General features: G+C 47.1%; 1 protein-coding gene and 1 long non-coding RNA gene across 2 annotated transcripts in view; both read right to left on the bottom strand.

The window, feature by feature from the left end:
- The window catches only part of GFOD1 (glucose-fructose oxidoreductase domain containing 1), a 116,081-nt gene that overhangs the window by 59,325 nt on the left and 33,857 nt on the right, over positions 1–22,899 (bottom strand). The window lies entirely within an intron of this gene.
- On the bottom strand, positions 1,849–6,593 carry LOC118675232. The gene is made up of 2 exons (XR_004973839.1): positions 3,728–6,593; positions 1,849–2,589 (listed from the first exon to the last, which is right to left on the bottom strand). It is a non-coding gene; the product is annotated as an uncharacterized LOC118675232 (long non-coding RNA).

Below are 22,899 nucleotides of genomic sequence, written 5' to 3'. Positions count from 1 at the left end.
GTGTCCATGTTCTCTTGCTAGGTTCTCCAGGTTCTCCAGCCAGGTTCTGTAGCCATGTTCCCTTGCTAGGTTCTCCAGCCAGGTTCTGTCCAGGTTCTCCAGCCAGGTTCAGTCACCAGGTTCTAGTCAGGTTCTCTTGCCAATTTCTGTAGTCAGGTTCAGTCCAGGATCTTTTGCCATGTTCTCTCCAGCGAAGTTCTTCTGTCTGTAGGTTCTGTGTAGGTTCTGTCCTCTTAGTTCTGTGTTCTAAGCTCTGTATTCTAAGTTCTGACTTGTTACATCTGTATTTATACCAGTTGATTCCAATCCTATCAATCTCTATTCCAAAGGTTAGGGCGTTTCTTATCTCCATTCCAGGGAGTAAAGATTATGTAGCTTAAGCGTGATTGTTCGTAGTTAAAGTGATTAATTACCCGCCTGGTACTTAGTTAAGAGGTTTTATTCCCTCCCTAACTTCAGGGGAAAATCCCTACCTGGGGAAACAGCCTTTCTCAGAGACCTTGGTTAAAACACATAGTGCCAAGAAGGTGAGCAAACATATTAAGAACAGTATGCCATATATGCCAGGTTCCTTGAAACAGCAAGCATGGACCAGCTCCCGGCAGGAGGGGAGTTCTCCTAGACAAAAAACAAGCACCTAATGCAAACACGGCGGGACAGAGAGCCCGTGAAGAAGGTGGTGGTAGTGGTGCTCAAATCTTCTGCTTCTGCTTATCAAATCATGATAAACCTACCATGTGAAGGCTTTATACATGCTGTTCCCTCTGCCTGGAATGCAGTTTGCTCCCCATTCCTACCTCTGCCCTCACTGCTTCTCCAAGTTCATTCCCTCCTCATCCTCTCCTTTCAAACAAGACTTCTTTTACTGATGACCTACTTCAGACCCCTGGTAGATGCTCTTGCTTTTCCTTCAGCTCCTTAGTATAACTGTAATTAAATAAGCAATTGTGCGTTGTCCTCCACCAGACTGTTATCTCCAAACAAACAAGCCTACAGCAGTCTTAGGCACCACATCTCCAGGTGGGTCTGCCCAGGCATCACTCCCAGTACAACCAAGCAGGTTATTAAACTGCTGTGATACTTCTCTGCTGGTTGGTAAACAGATATTGTGCCTAACCCACTGCATGCCTTCCCCAGGACCTAGACTCAGTCCAAACTTTGCAATGACTTTTCCTAAATGGGTTTCATTATACTTCCTGCGTACACAGTGCAGTAATGGGCTAACCTGAGGTTTTGAACTGTTGTCTTTTATCTATGGCTTAATAGAATTGGAAAAGCTGTGGGGTTTTTTTTTTCTACAACAAACTTTCTTTTTTTAAAACCTAATATTATAAATACAGGAATGGGAGAGGGAGGGGAGCAATGGTCAGAGGGTTTTAACATGCATTCATGTTTACATGTCTAATTAGAAAATTGCTTTTAAAAACTTTTTTTGTAGCCCAGCTGGTGTGGCTCAATGGTTGAGCATCAGCCCACAAACCAGGAAGTCACTGATTTGATTCCCAGTCAAGGCATATGCCTGGGTTTGGGGCTTGATCCCCAGTGGGGGATGTATAGGAGGCAACCTATTGACTTTTCTCTCTCATAAATGTTTCTCTATATATCCATCTCCCTTTCTCTCTCTCTCTCAAATCAATAAAAATATACTTTAAAACACTTTTTTATACATGCATGGAGTAGGTCGGGAAGAATATACACAATATAGGTAAAGTGGGTGCTCCAAGAAGCAGAGTTGGAGGATCAGGGGATGGAGAAAGAGGGAGATTAGCATCTTATAGTTTAATCTTTTGGATCTTTGAACTTTGAATCACACGCAAAAAATAAACAAATAAAACAAATTTTTAAAACTTAAATTTTAAAAGTATGTAAGTAAAATTTAATTGTAAAATGAAAGCAAAATACAGACATGTTCTTTTTTAAAAGTCTAACACTACAGTAGAATATAAAGTGAAAATAAGTTTTCCCCTCTCCAACCCTGGCCATTCCCTAAATAAAATAATTGTAAACAGTTTCTTATGTAACTTTCAGGAATATCTTTTTAAAATAATTAACCCAAGTGGGGTCATGCTGTACATTCTATTTCACATCTACATTTTCCACTTAATATATCTTGGATATATTTCCATATCAGCATATGCAAATTCAAATGATAGTTTTACAAGTTGCATAAGATTACACTGTGTTATCATGGCACAATTCACACACCCACTCCCCTGTACATAGACACTGGTGGTGTTTCCGGGTATGCAATGTTATAACTAATGCTGCGGTAAACAGTTGTGCCACGAGGGCCCAATAAACCCCAGGTGTGGAGCTAGAGGGGTGAAAGGTGGGTGTGATTTTCACTTCAGTTGCTCTTGCTGAATTGTTGGGCCATAATCATTCTGTGGTTTATTTTCTCCATTGGTCAATCAGGAACTATTGATAAGCTATCAGGTTACTTTTGTAAAAGGCTTGGCTAGCCTGAGAAATATAAAGCAGGATCATTTTAGGTGACATCCGGTCAAAGGCTTTGTGTTCATGCAAAGTTCCAATCCAGAACTGTGTCTGCCGTGTCCAGGAGAGTCTTGTATTTTCCTCCTAAAGTCACTTTGAGAGTAAAAGGGTATTGTCACAAGTAGGCTGTGAGAGACAGAAGGCCAACCCACAGGCAACGGGTCTCTGTGAAGGCAGCAATGGAAAGTAAAAGAAAATTCCAGCTCCAAAGCCTGGACCTTTGGGAAAATCCAAGAAAGCTGGGATTTCTGCTGCTTTTCTCTTTACCCTGCTCTATCATGAGTTCCCATGATAACATGCCACGCCTCACTGCAGTTTTATCTTTGAAAACTTCCTTCCTCTAACCACAGCAAATGCAGGAGACAGGCTCGAAGAGGACCCTCTCGCCTCTCAAAGTCACTTTAGAACTTGCTTAGCACCCACCCCCTAATGAACATCGGCACCAGAACTCTCTGCAGTGAGGACATCACGCTCTGTGCTGTCCAGTGCGGGAGACACGGGCCACCTGTGACCACGAGCACTGGGAAAGTGGCTAGTGCCACTGAGGGGCTGAGTTTCTCATTTTATTTTCAACACTTTAAACATAAGTAGTCACATGTGGCTGGTGTCCACTGTCTTAGGCAGAGCAGCTGTAATGGTTTAAAGTACAGGTGACCCTTTAGTCCTGGTCCCTCTCAATCAGCCCATTTAAAAAGACAAACGAGAGGGGTGAGGGGAACGGGACATCTGTAATACTTCAACAACAGAGATAAATTAAAAATAATAAAATTACATAAAAATAAAAAGACAAATGATCACATCACAGATAAATGTACAGCAATGAATACTCCAGGGGCCAAAATGCTGATCGTGACCTTCGATAGGCATTGCTCCTGTCTGGCTGCATGCTGCTGCACCCCAGAAACCAGACAGGAGCACGCCACTGTGTGCTGGGGCTGGGGAAGAAGGGACTCTCATTCCTCCTTGCATAAGATGCTGAGGGAGCACATGTGGAGAGGAGGAAGTCAGGGAGCCTCCAGGGCAGCAGTGAGTTGAGCTCTGCCTCATTCCAAAACTTGACCCTGTAGATTTAGTACAGATGGCCCCAGCACTGGACATGCCCTCACCCCACCCCGTCCACAGTTGTACTCCCTCTATGCAAACCTAGACTCGGGAACCAGTGCATGTAGTGGTCACACACGAAGGAGCATAAATGAGTGTTAAAATGTTGAGGAACTGAGGATGCGATTACCTTTTTCACAAGGAGAACTGCTTGCAATCCCTCACAGACTTTTATCATATCTTGCAACTCCCTGAGACAAGTTCCCAAGCCTCAGAGAAAAATCAGTACCATCTATGAATATAAAATTATACCTTATCAAAAAGAGGGCGAAAAAATTTTAATTGTAAAACATGAATGACTTGTCTCTTAATGATAACATATTAATTATAATATATAACATTGTATATGAAATACATTATGCACGTTGGACATAATATTAATATATTAATCTACACTACTGAGCACTTAGCATGGACAAGACATATATATTATTTATATTATTTTAACCTTTACCACATACCACCCTGGGAAATGAGCACCACTGTTACCATTTTACAGATGAGGAAACTGAGGCTCAGTGTCCAAGTACTGACCTAGGATCCTAACCCAGAGCTCCTGAGTTCTGAAGACCATGCATTCGTGGTTTCTCGCAGCCTCACGGAGGTGCTATAAACTCTATTTCACTCTGGGAATGAGCCCTCATCATTGCAGTGTCCCACACATACCTCAGCACAGTGGTGAACATCTGGCCTCAGCATAACCCCCTGAACCAGGCTCTGGGGTTACAGATGTGTGGGAATTGGTACTAAGGTGAAGTTGGGAGTGGTGATGTTCTGAGAGCAGAATTGCTAACCCAGATACAAGGTATTAATTTGTTATAATTAATATTTTTGGAGATGATACAGACACAGATTACTATCTCATAAGTAGACATGATTTCACATCAGTGAATGAGAACAGAATCATAGGCACAGAGGCCAGTCTGCATTCTTGACTTCTAGAGACACCATCTCAGCAATCACTTGGGAATGAACTGTTCCAGATGTTTTAGGTAGAAGATTAGAGATAGATTACCCGAACTTTACTCATATTTTATTATCTGGACACTCTATAATCGGATCAATTCAAGCAGCAATACCTAGGCAAAGGAGAGGGAGGACCTCAGAAATTAAAGATTGAAAATAAAAGATCACCTGTCTCTGTCACTGCAAATGGAGTTGGGTGTGCCTGCATCTGAGGAAGTCAGACAGTGCAGCATGGCTGCCCTGAGCAGACCTACCCAGCAGGGGCTCCGACTCTGAACCCTCTTCAGCAACACCACTGCAGGAGAGAGGACAGTCTGTCTGTCTGTCTGTCTCAAAAAAATGCAAAACTGCCCCCAGAGCCTTTTTTCATGGATGTGACAAATATCCCATCTGCATTTCAGGAGTTTTCATTTATGGTGAAGCTGAGTACTGATGAGGGTGCTGTTTCTGGAGCATTTGCTATGTGCTGGGCACTGGACTGAGCACCTGGCACTTACTATCTCTTTTTATCTTCCCAGGAACCATACACTGAGTGGCCAGATTATTATGACCACCTGACTTTTGTAGGCAAATTAGCTATAATTTCGCGCTGAAGTTGCTAGAGGGCCAGACCATTATAAATAGGGAAGCAGGTTGTTTATCACGACAGTAGAAGTGGTGATTTTTTTCTGAAGATATGGGTAAATAACTCGATTTAACAGCCTTTGAACGTGTTAGATAATATTTCCTCACTTCACAGATGAGGAAGCACAGCTACTGAGCTAGTCAACTTCTCCATGGTCTCACCTGACCATTAATTCCCAATATGGCTATTCGTTCCTGGGGCAGGGGGATACTTTCAAAAAATACCCACATCTGTGCTCTACTCCCAGCGATTATAACTTGCTCTAGGATGCAGCCTGGGTGTGCGGAGTTTGAGAGCTCCCTGCGTGATTCTAACATACAGTCAAGATCGAGAACCTCTGAACTAAGACAAGTGGGGGACGTGGGATCTGAACCAGGTCTCTCTAATTCCGAGGCTATGATCTTAATTGATTACATATAGTTTCCTCCGTGCTGAAATGAAGAACGTTAGGAGCAAGGTAGCCATAATTATTATAGAAAATCCAAGCCAGGCCAACCCTTCCATTCCAAGCTGGCCAGGTCTTCCATGCAGTTCCAGGTTTTCCGAGTTAAGGGTTAACATGAGTTCCCTGTGAGCCACGCCCACCTCCTGGACTGTAATGGGATCAATCTCCAGATGACTGCTCTCCAGGCCTGCCCTTGGGCAGCACTCCTCATTTCTAGAAAACCAAGAGCCCTACTTCCTTGCATTCCAGGACTGGCTTGGTCTCCTGGCAGCAATTTTGCTAACAAATACTTTCAGAAATCAAAACCAGATATGTTTCCCATTAAATCCGAGAACAGCTTTCTATGTAAACAGTGCTTGGGTTATTACCCAAACAACCTTAGTTCATTTTAAGAAACGCAGAACCCTTTAAATACTTTAACATAAGTGCTTATGTTGTTATCCTTCAGTGCTTCGTTCAGCTTTGCCAGAACTGCCCTGGTGTGCCCCTGTCCTGCTCTCAGTGCATTCTCTACTCTCTTCTCTCCCCTACTGCCTCCCCAGTGACAGAGGGGAGCCACTGCCAACTATCGGGGTTTTCAGATGGCCAGGAATAAAAAGGATAGGTGTGGCCTGTTACACTGATTACTTCATCTGCTAATCTAAAAGTAATCAGACCATTCCGAAGAAGTCATTCCACGATCCACATCTGCCAGGTTTGTATAATGTCATTATATTATAAGCATTTCACATTAAGTCCTGTCCTCCCCACCACCTCTCCCACCCGGCTGCCTCCCCTACAGAGGCTGGGACAGGGCTGTGCCAGTGGCACCCTCAACAATGAGAGGGAAATGGGTTACAATCATGTCTGCGGCAAGCTCAGAGGTGCTCAGCAGACATCAGGAAATCTGGTCCTTTATGGAGACAAGCGTTGTGGAGGATCTGCAGGCTCGGGAGGCTGCCAGCCAGCACCTTTACCAGAACGCCGTTCCTCCCCCTACCTAACCTTCTCCTCCTCCCCCCTCCTCCCTTCTCCCTCCTCCCCCCTCCCTCTCCCCCCTCTTCTTCCCCCTCCCTCCTCCCTCTCCTCTTTGCCCTCTGATGGGGCTGAACTGTTTCTTTGGTATGTTTAGCCCCCATCACTGTGAGCAGAAGCCGATGAGTCACTGTTACCGATAAGTGTGCTGTTACAGGAGGACTGGTGTTCTTATTAATCAGGTTACCTTTGGGGGTGCACTTAATTAGAGGAGGTTGATCTTTACAGTGGAGTCGAGCAATGATTACAAGATAAACTCTGCACAAAGTATGAAATTGAAGAAAACTCTAAATTCAAGTGTTTTCTCCTTGATTCTCAGATAAGTGTTTCTCCGTGGGATGTGTCACTTACATGTGCTGCATTTCATTTTAAAGACATCTGTTGTCGGTAAGGATCTCAGAGCTGTCGTTTTCCGGGAAGCTTTTCACCAAAAGCCCCACCAGAAACCAGGGAAGACAGAGCCCATCTGTTTGTCTCCATAAAGGACCAGATTTCCTGATGTCTGCTGAGCACCACTTCTCATATTCACATATGAATATTCAAGAATTAATGTGCATCTCAATAGGTGCTGTGGCCATCATCTATTTGATCACAATAACCATGTGTGCACTTGTACTGGGCCCTTCATCTAAGAAGACCAAGATCCAACCCCATTTTTCCCTTTCAGAATATCCATAAAATTCCAATGATTTGGGAAAACAAGCTCTTTTCCAGAGGCAAAAGTAAATGGATCTTGTCCTCTGGCGATGCCTGGCTTTCTGCTCAGGGCTATGGTAGGAGAGAGGATTCCTAACGGCAAAGAAGCAGAGGCAATGACAGCTGGGTCTGGCGTCGCTGCTCTTCCTAACAAGCTCGCTTTCAAAAGAGAGGTAACATTTCTCCCTTATTCCTGCAGAACCAAGAGAGGAACTCTATAAGAAGACAGCTTAATGCTGCCACTAGAGCAAGGCGCAAACATAATAAAGTGCAGGTTGAATCTTGAAGGGGCCAGTAGCCTCAGGACCCATGTCACACAGCCCACCCTATGGGTTGCACAGTCCACATGTCCAACCCTTGGCCATCCTAAGCCTCCTGGGCTGGACCCCACAGCACAGGTCTGATCTCTTTAACAGAGCATCATAGCTTTAAGGAGGAGCCTCGATTAAAAGACAGACAAAGGGTAGTAAAAGGATGGTTGGGGGATGTCTGTTCAAGAGCAAAGGGGGAAAGTGATGCTGGCAGGGACCAAAACAGACTAGCCGAGGTGGAGGGGACCAAAAAGCCATTGCGCTGGAGTTCAGACCTACCACTCTGTCCACTTTGCTAACAAGCACAGCCCCGTTCCTAGCATCCTAACAAGACCATGAACTACATGTTAACAAAGCTACAACTCTTGGGTCTGTCACACAACAGGGAACAGGCTTTTGAAATACCCATATCATTAAATGAACTTTATTTCAAACCACCAAACACAGGTCTATTCCCCTGCAAGTCCCAAAATCAAATCCTAAGAACCAGCACTCCTGGGCTGCCCCAGGAGAACGAAGCCAAAACATCAAAGCAGAGACCTGTATGTGTTATAGCTCAGCAACCACGGTGGGGTGGTTACTTGTATCACCTGGTCGCCTTGATCGCTAAGCTGGAGGCTACAGCATGGGGAGGACCATCCTTCTGAAAATCCATTCAGCCCAGAAAGAGCCTGGGTGTGCAGCCCCAGGAGAGGAGGGTGAAGCCAAGAGATTCTGGGTGACGTCCTGAGAGTCAATCCAGGCCTGTGGCCACCTGCTAATCCCAGGGACAGTCTCCAGTAGTGTCAGAAGATACACGCCCCAAGCCTGGCAGCAAATCACACATGTAGGCGGCATCTACTCCCCAAACACATCTATGTAGGTGGCAGCCAGTTACAGCAGAGGAGGCCCTGCAAGGAAATGGGGGTCCTCAGAAGGAGGGTGAGGCCAACGGGACCCCACTAGCCCATCCTGCTGAGGGTGGCAAGTGCTGTTAGAGGCCGGAAGCACACATTTGAGCCTTTTCTCCTTTTACCGCTCGGCAGCAGCCTGTCCGTTATCCTCACCAGACCCTCTGCTGCCCACCTCCTAGGGGCCCAGCGCAGAAGTGGCTTTCCAAATTCTAGGCCTACCTGCTCTAGGTGTCAAAGTTTGTTGGCAAAAATTTGCTAATCTGAAAGGGAGTGTTGAAGGGATATTTGGGGAGCCTGTGTGCCCTCCTAGATACTAAAGTGAACAAAAGTCAAAGATTCGGTTAGGAGGTATAGCAGTCAGCTCGGGCTGCCATAACAAAGTACCACAGACAAGGCGGCTCAAATAACAGAAATGTTCTCTCTCAGGTCTGGAGGCTGGAAGTCCACGGTCAAGGTGTCAGCAGGGTTGGTTCCTCTGAGGGTTCTGAGGAAGTACCTGTTCCAGGCCCCTCTCTTTGGTGGTTTGCAGGCAATCTTTGGTGTTTCTTAGCTTGTAGATGTGTCACCCCAATCTCTGCCTTTATATTCACATGATGTTCTCCCTGCCCATGTGTCCATCTCCACATTTCCCCTTTTTAAAAGGATGCCAGTCATACTGGACTAAGTTCTACCCAATGACCTCATTTTAACCTCATTTTCCAAATAAGGTCACATTCTGAGCTATTGGGGGTTAGGACTCCAACATATCTTTTTTGTAGAGAGACACAATCCAACAGAATGGATGTTAGAGATTTTAAAAGTGCTCTGCCCAAGGAGAATCCTTCCACAGGTATATACTTATCCCAAACTCATCAAGTTGTACACACTAAAGATGTATAGCTTTTTACATGTCAAGCATCCCTCAATTAAGTGGTTTTTTAAAAATAAAATATGTCTAAAGTGAAAGAGGAAGAGAGAGAGAGAGAGAGAGAGAGAGAATGAATGAATATCCTTTGGTCCAATAGGTTTGAGAAATGTTCCCACGCTAGCCTAGAGATTCATTACTACAACACAGATTCACGAAGCACCTCCTCTCTGTCAGGCACTGAGCTCAGCTCTGAGACTCCAAAACAAAATAAAACCTGGTTGCTGCTGAGATAGTAGGTTTTTTTGAGTGGTGGGGGGAGAAGGGCACAACACTGTAAATGTCATTACTATGGCAGTGCTATGGCAGAGGTGTGCACAGATCCCTGGGAGCCCAGAAGAGAGAAACTTGCCTTAGCCTTGGAGAAGGGGAGGGTATAAGAGAAGGCTTTCTGGAGGAGAAAACTAGCTGGGTTTTAAAGAGTGCATAGGAGGTTGCCAGTCAAGGTCATAGGGACAGACACTCTAATCAAGAGAGTAAAGAGAACTGGGGTATGAGACAGCATACATTTAAAGCAGCATCACAAGCTGACTCCTCGGTGACTGAGAACAAGGCAAGCGAGGTAGGAGGTGAAAGATGAAGAGGCACAGCTTATCCTGAGTGTGAGAGGAAGCCACTGGAGGCATTTATGCCTGGAGGTGACAGAATCAGAACCACACCTGAATAGACTGGGGTGGAAAGGCAAGAAGAGAGGCAGGGAGGCCCATCAGTAAGGTGTTCATTACATTGATTCAGTTCAGAAATTATGGTGAGGCTGAAGTTGGAAAATCATAATTTTGCAGCCATCATAATAAAGACTGGATGAGGTACACACCACCAGTGGGTGCGAATCTAGGGAGAAGTTTTGAAGGTGAGTCAGAGTCTCCCCACAGATTGCTTATTAGTTGCAACTAAAAAAAAAAAAATAGTAATACACAAAGGATGAATTGGGCACTCCCTGACTGGTGCCCAAAATTGGTGATCAAAATTAACAACACCAGAAGGATAGAGGGTGGGTAAAGGGGGTCAAAAGGTACAAACTTCAAGTTATAAAACAAACAAGTCATGATGATGTAATGTACAGCACAGCAACAGTTCATATCATATTGCATATCTACTCTAAGAGAGTAGATAGATCTTAAAAGTCATCATCACAAGAAAAAAATGTTCTGTAACTATGTACGGGGACAGATATTAACTAGACGTATTATAAATGATCACTTATAGGTGATCATTTTGCAACATACACAAATATAAAATCATTATAGTTGACACCTGAAGCTAATATAATGTTAGATATCAATTAAACATCAATTTAAAAAATTAACACCACCAATTCTGGTGTACCTCCAAATGTGATTCCACTGATAATGTATAACCTGAATTTCACCAGGAGGAAACCTGGACAAACCCAAAATGAGGGACATTCTATTTCTAAAAAGAAGAAAGAAACTATATTCATCTAAAATGACATATAATAAAAAACAAAGGGAGGTTGGACAATGTTCCAGACATTGGCATTGATACTGACTAAAGATACATGACAACCAAACGTAATGCCTGGCCCTGGACTGGATCCTGCTTAGAGGGGAAATGTTATAAAATGATGCACTCTTACTGGTCTCCCACCAAAATTGGAATAGGGGAGGTAGACTGGAGAAAAGCATTGTGTCGATGGTTAAATTTACTGAAATTGCTAACTGTACTGTGGCTTCATAAGAGAACATCCCAGTTCTTAGGAAATAACATACTGAAGTATTTAGGAGTTAAGGGCGATGAGGTAGGCAACTTATTCTCAAATAGTTAAAAAGGGTAGAGGGGTGTGTGTGTTTGTGTGTTTGTGTGTGTGTGTACAGAGTGAACATGCACAAAAGGAATACAATATTAACAAGAGGGGAATTTGTGTAAAGAGTAAATAAAGTTCTTTTATATTCTTAATTCTTGCAACCTATTTGTAACCTTGAAATTAAATCCAAATAAAAAGTTTGCAGGGAGGATACTGAGGGCCCGAACTGAGGCTGCAATGGGGAATGAAGTGGGAAAAGTCTGGGAGACTAGTCAAATTTTGAGGGGACGAGGGAAGGGGACATCTGGAATAACTTCCAAGTCTCTGGTGTGTGTGGTGTGGGTTGGGGCTCCTGGTGCCCTGAACAGAGGCAGAGAAGAAAGAGAGCAAGCTGATCTTTGGGGAAAAGGAGATGATTCTGGATAAAAGCTGGCTTTGATGATTCCTTCAGAAAACGTCTTCCTTAATAATGTCTCCAGTTGGCCGCCCCTGACTCTGGCTACAATCCACCCTACACAGGGATGCTCATGTATGCAGGTATTTTCCATTAACTTACATTTTTGCTTTGCAAGTGCCCATCGGTCTTTTCTCCCAGGTGATGGCAGGGGCTGCGGTGCTGCCCCTCACCCAGCGCAGAGAGAAGCTTTAGAAGGGAGAGTAGAAGCCTCTTCTCCCAGGTGTCTGTCCTCCAGCCCCAGAAGGCACAGAGCACAGCACAGAGCATTCTCTGCACAAAGGACGTGCTCAACCAAAGCAGATGGCCAACGGTTTCCTTCTTACCATTTTAGCCCCAAGGAAAGGATGCGCTCTTACTGGTCTCCTACCAAATATGAATCTTGTGAACAATTTTGAAAAGAAAATGAAAGCTTCCAAATGCTGTACCAACACTCAGACCTCTTCTCAAATGCCAACGGGCGGAATATCTGCCTACTCCGTGCACAGTACTGGCAGTGGCTTCCTGCGTGACTCAGTGCCTTGTCTCACTCTTCCAGGGATAAAGGCGACTATTCTTAAGCCACATGTAGATAAAGCCACTGAGTGCCAGGGATGCACAGGCTCTCGGAACAGCCTCACAGCCCGTGCTTCTCGCAGTCTGGCGGGCGGAGGTGTGGAGCGCCGCCTGAGGTGCTCTGTGCTTAACGCTGCTGACTTCCAGCTCTCGCTCCAGGGGCAGGGCCCAAAGCCTCTCTAAAGCAGGGGCTAACTTTAAATGCTGAAACACGACACATGATAGAGGGGTCCTCTGTCCTTGGAGAGCCAAATACTCAACCCCTGAGGCAACCCAGGCCCATTGCAAACGAAGGAGAGCTGCTTAGAGAATGAAGTGCTGTGACTTGGTCCTTAAAGATATGCCAGCCAAACACCATAGCTCACGCTTTCCTCTCCTTACTCATAGACTCAGTTCTTACCAGTAAAGTTGCAAGTCTCTACCTTCCCAGTGAGAACTCTGTTCTACACAGAAAGCTTCCCTGACGCATTCAGAAGAAGGTATGTGTTTCTATTCCAAGTTCACAGAAACAGACCAAACAGGCCAAGGTTAAGACCTTGATTTCCTCTCCAATGACCTTTCCTCCAGTGATTTCTCCCTAATTCCCTAATTTATGTAAGGCTGCCTGGCTCTCCCGGCACTGTTCTGGAGAGTCTAGAACCTCATTTATGAAGAAGCCTGAAGCTGCTTCCACAGAGGCCCTGGTGAGCAGGCACGCCAGCAGCTTCGGAACATCCCCGCCGCGTTCTGGCGCATCACGCTGAGCCCAGAGGTCCTTGCTGAGTTTTACACGTGGACCACAAATGATCTGGCCTCTCAGTGGACAGTGCAACATCTGAATTTCACGGGGCCGGTGGGGACATTAGTGCTCAGGACACAACGTTCAACAACGTTCACGAATTTTAACTAGGCTGCAGCTCCTCCTAGAACAGGCAGAGGAACCGAGCCTGCACCATGGATTAGCTGGGGACTTGGGCAGGGGTGTGAGGCTTGTCTTTACTTGCTCTCAGTCATTCTAAAGTCCATGAGTGGGGGGGGGGGGGGGGGGGGTGCAAAGACTATTCCAGGCCTGCTAGGAGGTGAATTAGTAGAAGGATTCACAGGACTCAGTATATAGTCATACCCACAGCTACCACCCATTACAGTAAAAGAATACAAAGCAAAACCAGCAGGAGAAAGGCTCATGGGGCGAAGTCTAGGGGAACTGGTTTCTAAGACTCATTTCCCAGGGGAGTCACAGGACACACTTTACTCTTCTAGCATCAAGTGGTGACCCCAGGTGTGAGTGGCCCACCAGGGAAGTCCATTAGAGACTTCGTGTCCGGGGTTTTATTAGAGGCTGGTCCCGTAGGCACCCTCCGCCTGGCCTGTACCAGATTCCAGACTCCCAGAAGGAAGGCAGGTGTTCAGTAAGCCATACTGTCTGCACAAACAGTTTAGGCACAGTAAGCCGTGCTGGTCACTTAGGGAAAGCTTCGCCTGATGCCTTGACATTAGCAAGGCTCTCGCCTGGAGGCTGGCCCGACCCAACATGCCTTCCCATTTCTCAGCCACAGTGCTTGTTCTCTGTACACCCTTGGCAACTCCTGCCAAAGTTCTTAGCGGACAGCACAGAATTGCTCAGAACCAGAAGGGCCCTGGAAGAACATCTGGTCCTTTCCCCTGAGGACACAGATGAAGAAAGAGAGCCACCAGGAGGTTAAGTGACTTGCCCAGAGTAAGTCTGGATTTGAAAGCCTCTTTTCCTCTGCCAGACTCCCCTGGCCTCTGACCAGGCCCCTGAGAGAAGGGGAACAGACTGGCAACATGAACGCCTGAGCAGCCTGGCTGTGTGACCATTCGGTCATGACAGACAAGAGGTCAGGGAGCATGCAGGGTCAAGCCCGGTCTATCTAAATAAACAGTCACTCTGCAGGCATGCTGAGACCTCACAGCAAAGCCCTCCTGGTAGTTATCAAGCAGGTGGCTCCAGGGGGTCTGAAATTTGAAGCCAGTAGCTTGGGGAACAAGGACAGTTAAAGGCCACTCAGCTTGTCATGGCCCCAAGTAAACAAGCTGCACTGTCATCCCAGGGCAGCAGGAAGTCCAATCAGCAAAGGGAACAGAAGGCATCGACTGAGGCAGTAAGAACCAAGGTCAGGGGAGCGTTCACCATGTGTACTAGGTTAAGGTCAGAAAGACTGAGCATCTTGGGTCAAATCTAGCCCCGGAGGGAGGGTGCCTACATGGCATGTTCTCTTTAACCGGCTCCCTCTCTCCCACCCAACCCCCCAATTCTTGATCCTCACACACAGAAGGGAAGTAGACCTGTGGGATCTGGATTGGATTGAAGACTCCAGCTCAGTCTGGCTACTACCTTTAGGAGGTTAAAGCCAGGTTTTGATGATAGTCGCCATTGTCTACAGTGTGGACTGGGAAGCAGGAGAAGTCAGTGGTCAAGGCCCAGACGGTAGGCAAAGGGAGAGCACTCCCTGGTTCCGAGCCTTCCCAAGACCAGGCCACAGCTCTGTCAGAGGCTCCAGGTGACCCCGTACTCTAGTCATACCCGCCTGCCCCACCCATCTCCTTACACCTCCTCCTGGAGCGGGTTTCTGTGACTTGCAAGCAAAATAGGCTTACTGACCACCAGCAGCAGTGGCTGACCTGGCTTGCAGAGCCAGCCTCTGCACTCTTTATGACAAGAAAGCCTGTGGGAATGTTCCAGATCAAAGGAGGCTAAAGAGACAAGGGCCAGGGGTGGCAGGGCCCAACGGGCAAGGTGTCTGCCCTCAGCACGTCCCCAGTCTGACCCGTGGGATCATGCAGTGAGGAAGCTGGGCCTTTGGAGCCTTGAGACCTGAGCAGGCGGTGTCACTCCTCGGGACCTCAGCGCGTCCCGTCTGTAAAATACCTAATGATGCAGGCCCATCATCTCTTTCCAAAATCTCTGGGCCAGATTCAGGTTACAATTTCCCAGGTTTTAGAAAGGTAACATGGTACATTTACTCCCGGCATTTTACTGTGGAGAAATATGTGAGCATTCGCATGATGTCAGAAAACAAAAAACAAAAAAACAAATTTCCTCACATCAGTTCAGCTCAGGTTCTGTAATCAAATGAGTTTGCAGCAAACCAAAGAAGAAATTCCATTTTCAGACTTGGGTTTTGGGATTGCTTTGTGTGTGCGCGCACATGCGCGCGCGTGTTTGGGGGCCGGCGGGGCGGCGGGGCGGCGGGGGGGGGGGGGGGGGTGCAGTTTAGAATTGAGGATTAGGGAGCATGGTCCTCTCTCCCCTCAGGTTACTGTGAGGATTACATGGATTAAACCGGGAGCAGCGCTTTGCACAATGCCTGTTATCACCTGTGATTACATCACTCCATGTCTGTCTCTCACCAGGCTGCAGACTTCTTAAATCCTAGAGATATTATCTTAGTTGGCCTTTCTTATAAATCCACCTTAGCACCTAAGGGGAGTGTTTTGTGCACAGCAAAGGTTGAATAAATGTTTGTTAAATGGTACTTTTTTTTCAGTACTCAGAGCACAACGATCTTTGCCCAATCTCTGGAGGAGAATTATTCAGTCATTTGAAGATGTATATATCTGGAAATTCAGGTGGTAACATCCTTACTCCTTTCAATTCACCCCTTTTTAAAGCATCCTTGATAATATGTGCCATGTTCTCCTAACTTCAAACAAATGAGAGATATACAGTATAGGTAGTAGCAGCAGCAACTTACATTCAGTGAGAATTACAATATGCCAAGTGTTGTTTGAAGAACTTTGTATGTATTAACTTATTTGAAACTCTCAGTCTTTCTTTTTTTTTTCATCCATTTTACTAACATGGAAGCAAGGTAGGCAACTTGCCCAAAGACACACAGCTAGCAAGCGGCAACTTTCAACCCCAGGCACAGGACCCCACCACCTATGCCCCCATGGCCTCTCACACAGGTGAGCACAAAAGCCCCTTGACCCCTTATGAGTTGAACTGCGTCACCCCTTTCCCCACACAAGATGTTGAAGTCCTAACCCCTGGTACCTGTGACTTTATTTGGAAAGGAGGCCGTTGCAGATGATCAAGTTAAAGTGAGGTGACTGGGTAGCCCTAATCCAATGATTGGTATCCTTATAAAAAGAGGACAGTTAGACCCAGAGACAGACACACACACGAGTAGAAGGCCACTGGGCATGAAAGCAGAAATGGAGTGACCGGTGGCCAGCAAGCCACCAGAAGCAGGAGCGGCCTGGAGCACCCTCCCTCACAGCCTCAGGAGGAACCAGCCCGACGACACCTCGATTCAGCCTCTGGTCTCCAGAACTGTGAGAAAACCAATTTCTGTGGCTTAAACCAGCCCGTTTGTGGTTCTTGGTAACGGCAGCCCTAGCAGACTACAGAGAGACCATCGAGCATTTAAAGGAACTAGGCTGGAACTAGCACAGCCAACGTCTCCTCACAGCAGCCCTGCCGAGGCGCACGTACTCCTGATGCAATAACGCACCCTCGCTGGAGCCGGAGCACGAGATCCAGGGCGCTGGGGCTTTCTGCTCCCGGGCACGTGCCCAAATCCTACTTCCTGGTCTTTCAGTGACTAATTATTTTAAGAAACCAAGAAACCATGAGAAGACACATTTCCACGCTACCCACTTGCTCCTTAGAATGAACAATAGCACAATTCCTGCCCATGAGCACATCCGTCCTCCCTCACGTCACCACACAAGGAAACTTCCCCCTCACTGCACAAGCCCACTGCTGGCATCCTCCACCTCCCACAGACCCAGGCCCCTTCATGAATCAGAGATGACAGCTGACAGCCTGAGACAGATGCCAACACTTCCTGTGGGCTGCAAGCGGGGGACAGAGGTGGCCCCACATGGGAGACCAGAGCCGGAGTCAGGGAGGTGGTGGTGGGGGCTTTTTCAGAGCCCTGGACCCTGGCTTCATCCTCTGGCTTCATCCTCTGGCTTTCCCTCATAGCAAACCTCTGGCTGCTGCGAAACGAAAAACCACAGATAGATTATAAATGCATCTGGATGAGATTTTATACCATCGGATACTGTGGCTCCTGCTAGAGTCTAGGGTTTAGTCATCTGAGGCCCTGTGATCTAAATCTCCCTGCATGTGTGCCTGTCACATTGGAGCCCTACACACACACACACACACACACACACACGCCCAGCCACCAAGGCTCCTGCCCCTGTAAGTGTCTAAGCAGAAGCGCACACCTCCTTAAACATTCTGAGAGCTTGGCAGTGAGCAGATGCACCCAGCGAGGTGTGCAGCGGTCAGGTTTCTGACCCGATCCAAACTGAGTTTTACGCTCAGGGTTAGTGCTTTCAGAAGTCCCTATCACTAAATCACCTTGGTAATTCCAGACGCCCATCTGGATTTTGTTTCCTGAGAGGGAGGCCACCCCAGCTCACAGAAGCCGTGGAGAACTGTCCAGGCAGGGAGGCTACCGCGAGTGAGAAATCCCCGTCTCTGCTCTGAATGTGGTTGCAGGAACCCCAGAGATGTGAACACGTTATTCTAAGGAGAAAATCCTCATGAGAGCTCACCAGAGACTGACAGAATGATGGGAAGTGTCCGAAACTGGAGGCAAGGGGGTGTCATTGAACCAAAACAGCAGCAAACCAGAAGTCCTGCCACTGCCCGTCCGCGGCGCCCTGCAGAGGCTGTCTGACAGTCTGCTTGGACCAAGGAAGCCCAGCAGAAGAGCAGTAAATGTCTAAGCCAAACCCAGCACCGACACCCACGCAAAGAGCCACATTAGATCAGCAAGAGCACAAAAGGTCAAACTGCCTGAATCCTTCCTGCACGTGTGTGTTCACACACCCACCTGCTGGCACCTGGTGTGGGAGGGGAGACTGACCAACTGACGCACCTTCACCGGAACGCCCAGGTGTAGTTTAACATCTGCCTGGTCAGGCCTTTGTGGACAGCACTGTCAAGTAGGGAGTGTAGTAAAACCATCCCTCTAGTTTGACTACTGCTAATTACTCTTAAAATACTGCCAGGCATGGTCCTGATACAGCAGCCCTTGATGCTCAACCACTGAGCCACACTGGCCAGGCAGCTTTTTAAAACTTTTAATAAATATTGTCTTCTGCCCATTTAAATACAAGTTAACTTTAAACTACCCATTGTAGCCACCTCTAACAGTTTTAGAATAAAGCAAGAATCTAAATAAATATATGGACAGATCTTAACAGCTCTCTTGCTGCAGATGATCAATCCTGAACAGGAGTTTAGTCCCTCACAGAGCTGCTCTTCCTAGACTGGGCACTGCACCCCTCCCCACACACGCCAGGCAGATGGGAGCCTCCTAGGAATAAACGCGTTCATATTCAGACAATCACAGGACTTTGCTGAATAGAATGAAAAGTTCACATGAATATTTAAAATGAGACTTTACTGTCCTGTAGGAGGGGTTGAGCTATTCTGGGTTACCTGAACAGAGGAGTTTGGGAACCCTTTGCAGGGGCACCCATTCTGCTAACACGTGGGGGAACATTCCCATTCCTCCTTGTTCCTGTGACGAATAGGTGACTTTAGTGGCCCACACCGGAAAAGCAAAGATGGGCCTTTCCACCATACACAGGAGGCAAAGGGGCCACACTGCACAGTGGAGCAGATCAAAGCATATCCACCAGGCACAGAGCATGCACGACTGCAAGGGGAGTGTAACCTTCCCCAACGCTCCCTCCTGTGGATCCTGAGTCAGAACTGCCAGAAGCAAATGGGCACCTGCCAGGAATTCGAGAGGTGACCTGGACTTGCTGTAATTTTCCAGAGTCTACAATAAGGAATAGCCTCTAAATGCTCTACAGCAGAGGTCCTCAAACTTTTTAAACAGGGGGCCAGTTCACTGTCCCTCAGACATTCCACACATGCGCACTGCAGGCCCGGGACGAGTCGGCTGCTAAGCAGGACAGGCAGCGGCGGCAAAAACACCCAGCGGGCCAGATAAATGTTTTCGGCGGGCCGCATGTGGCCCGCGGGCTGTAGTTTGAGGACCCCTGCTCTACAGTATGTAAAATTGTGCTGAACAGATAGCAGGTACTCAATAAATGTTTGGGAGTGATGATTAATAAGCCTGCTACCTGCAGAGAGTCAGCCGAGGAACTTGGCTCACCTGTCTACCAGTAGCACCAATACTGCGGGGTAGTGCCCAGGAGTCTCCATTTCTAACAGGCCCCTTGTCCACCCCCAACCCAGGGGCCTCAGAAGCTCTTAGAGAAGTTGATGCATAGAAAAAGTCACATGCCCAGGCAATGATGGAGCTGGGACCAGAGCCTGGGCCTGGATAATGCCACACTTGATACTTCTGTGCTAGAGCATTACTTATTATTGATGGAGATCGGGTATTTCCTCTAAGCGTTAGCACCCATCTATAATTCCTGCAGCTGGTTCAGAGTAAGAAAGACATCCTCAGTGTAGCTCTAAACTGGCCTCCAGCTTTTATTCTTTGGAAGTGACTGTCAGCCTGTTCTGGCAAAAAGTAAGTAAACATGGAGCTTGCACTGGCTCAGCTTTCAGAGCTCTGAAATCTTTCCCTTGGGCGACTCCAGCGACAGCCTTCAGTTTAACCAGGAAGCACCTTCTATTCAGGCAACAGCAGAGGTTCCAGATATGATTCCTGGAGCTCAGACAGAGGTCAGGTGACTTCTCTCCTTCCCATCAGCCTAGCCCAGCCTACAAGCCTAGAGGGCTCAGCTCATCCATGAGGATGTCTAAACTCGAGACAACTAAAACCCAAATCTAATTGATCTTTCCTAGTCTTTTGGCACTGTTTTCCTCATCCATATATTTAAAAACCTTCTTTGTATTATATGTCATCTTATAAGCCATTTCCAAACTTCTTTGAAATAGAGATGTAACCAATAATGCTCCCCACTGAATTTGTAAGGTGGCCTGGTATGACGGAGAGATCAGTCTGACCCTGACTTCAGTCCCAGACCCTCCTGATAGCTGTGTGACCTTCAAGAAGTGACCTGAACCCTGAGCCCTATTTCCCACCTCTATAGAAGGTGCCGGTTCCTGCATTACAGCAGTGCTGTGAGGACAAAAAGAGATGACACGGGACTGCTGTGTGGGGGTGGTATGGCCCCAGTTGTTATTACTAAGGCAACCAGAAAAAGATCCCACTGCCCCTCAGCAAAAGAAATAAATTGAGAGAGAGGTGAGGGGGCATTTCTGGCGCGATTTCTTATAAGAAGTGACGTGGAGTGGTGAGAAGAAAAGCCCGAGAGGCAGCCATGACCGTAACCAATGGGTGAGCCCAATGCTTTGCTCCTCAAAGGCAAGATGGACAGGAAGAAGAAGGGACGTGTAGGAAAGACCCAGAGATTCTGTCCCATCTTTACCAATTGTCATGGACTGAATTGTGTCCCCCCCAAAAAGATGTACCTCAGAATATAAACTTAAATAGGGTCTCTGCTGATGATCAAGTTAAGCTGAGGTCGTTAGGTTTGAACCCTAATCCAATTTGACCAGTATCCTTATAAAAAGGGCAAATTTGGAGACAGACACGTGTACAGGGAGAAGGACACACGGAGACGAAGACAGAGATCTGAGTGATGCATCTACAAGCCAAGAACCTCGAGATGGCCAGCAACCACCAGAAGCAGGAGAGAGACCAGACTCTCTTCACAAGTTGGTCTTGGACTTCCAGCCTCTAGGACTGTGAGACAACGGATTTCTGTTATTTAGGCCACCCGCTTTGTGGTATTTTGTTACAGCAGCCCAGGAAACTGAGACACCGATGGAGAGGAGGCCGTTGTTATTATAGTCCATATTATTGTTGTTGTTATATTTTAACACTTCTGGGCACTAGAGCAATGCTGAGTGCTGGCCTTAGCTCTGCCCTCGTCGCTGCCATAGGGACCACTGTTGTCCAGATTTCTATAGCTCTCCTTATCAGTGCCCTTCCCCCCACGCCGGAGCTCACACCAGGTACCAAGTTAACACACCTGGACACGTCCTCAACACTCAGACTCGATTCTGAAACACTCTTCCACTTCATCCTATGCTAACTCTCTGAAGTACTGACTGGTCTGTTTGTCCCATTGGCCCCATCCTGGTGCCACCATTGCCAGCAATGCCCACAGATTCTGTCCCCTCTGAACTCTGACATGGAATCGGGCAACATGCTCCTTTGAGGGAACAAGTCAAGTTGGGATAACAATCAACTCTGGCAGTGACCCTCGTATCTCTAAAGAATATGCCGCCATCTCCAGTTGAAAGCTTCTCTCTTCACTTCCTCCTGCGGTAGATGAGGGTTCAGTTCTCTACTTTATTTCTCTAAATAGGCCTCGGTATGTTTAATTATATGCTTGTGGGGAAGGTTGGAAACACATCCACAAATTCCTTGATGCTTCTCTCATCAAGAGGGAGAATATAGAGACAACCAAGGTGGCGGCATAGGTAAACACCTGAACTTGCTGCAGCGTACAACCACATTAAAACTACAACTAAAAGACAAAACGAATACCACCCAGAACCACGGGAAGGTTGGCTGAGTGGAAATTCTACAACTAGAAGGAAAGAGAAAAGCGCATTGAGTTTGGTAGGAGGTGCAGTGGTATGGAAGTGCGGAGGTACGGAGGCTCATGCGAAAAGAGGCTGGCAGCTGGGTACACTGTTGTCTTTTTTAGTCGGGAGGGAGAAACAAGCTCCTGACTGCTCTGAACTACAGTTCCAGGTGAGAATTTGGGGACCCAGACTCATATGGAGAGAAACTGGACTGTCTGGCATCAGGCCAGAATGTGAGGGCGGCTTTCTCGCAGAGATGCTTGCAGTGGTCATTGTTCCTGCACAGGGCCATGGGACACAGACCCCAGGACCTCTCTGAGACAGAGCAGACTGGCAGCCATTGCAGTTTGCTCCGCCCTGGTGATTCCCTGAGACCCTGCCCCACCCAATTTACAACCCCACCCAAGCTGTACGCAGAGGCTTTGCATATGAATGGCCTAGTCTTTCTCTGCCTAAAAACCTGGGCAGACTCAGTGAGCGCCAAAGCCCCACTGAAGCAAGTCCTGCCCCATAAGGGTGTCTCCAGCACAGAAGTTCTCCCATTGTAGATACAACTGGTCTTCACAGCCAATTGACCTGGAGGTCAATTCCACTCAGTGATACCAACAGCAATCAAGGCTTAACTACAAGACTGTGCACCCAGCCCACAAAGGGGTGCACCAAGAGTGTCCACCTCAGGTGATTGGGAGGCTGATCCACTGGGCCCTACAGGACACCTAGCACACAAAGCCACTCTATCAACACAGGGAAGTAGCCAAAATGTGGAGACAAAGAAACAGGTCACAAATGAAAGATAAGGAGGAAAGCAAACTACTGGATATAGAGTTCAAAACCACGGTTATAAGGTTTTTCAAGAATCTTCTAGAAACCTCTGAGAAATATAGTGAGACCCTCAAGGATATGAAAAAGGACCAATTAGAAATTAAGCATACACTGACTGAAATAAAGAATAAGAATCCCAGCAACAACACAGCACTGGTAACTCTTACGCAGCCAGCTCTGGGCAGTGAACTTCCACTGGACAGAGAGGCCCTGTAGCCTCAGAGGCCAACCCCAGAACACTGCCACCCAGAGGCTGACCCACAAACTGACTCTTTGCTAAACACAAAATAAGGCAGTCTGGGAAACAAATGCGGCTTGCTTTCAAATAAGGACTGTGGTTTACAACACAGAGGAACAGTGTA

Source organism: Myotis myotis, unplaced genomic scaffold (assembly GCF_014108235.1).
Source record: "Myotis myotis isolate mMyoMyo1 unplaced genomic scaffold, mMyoMyo1.p scaffold_m19_p_2, whole genome shotgun sequence".
NCBI lineage: Eukaryota > Metazoa > Chordata > Mammalia > Chiroptera > Vespertilionidae > Myotis > Myotis myotis.
This window is presented reverse-complemented; position numbering and strand designations above follow the sequence as displayed.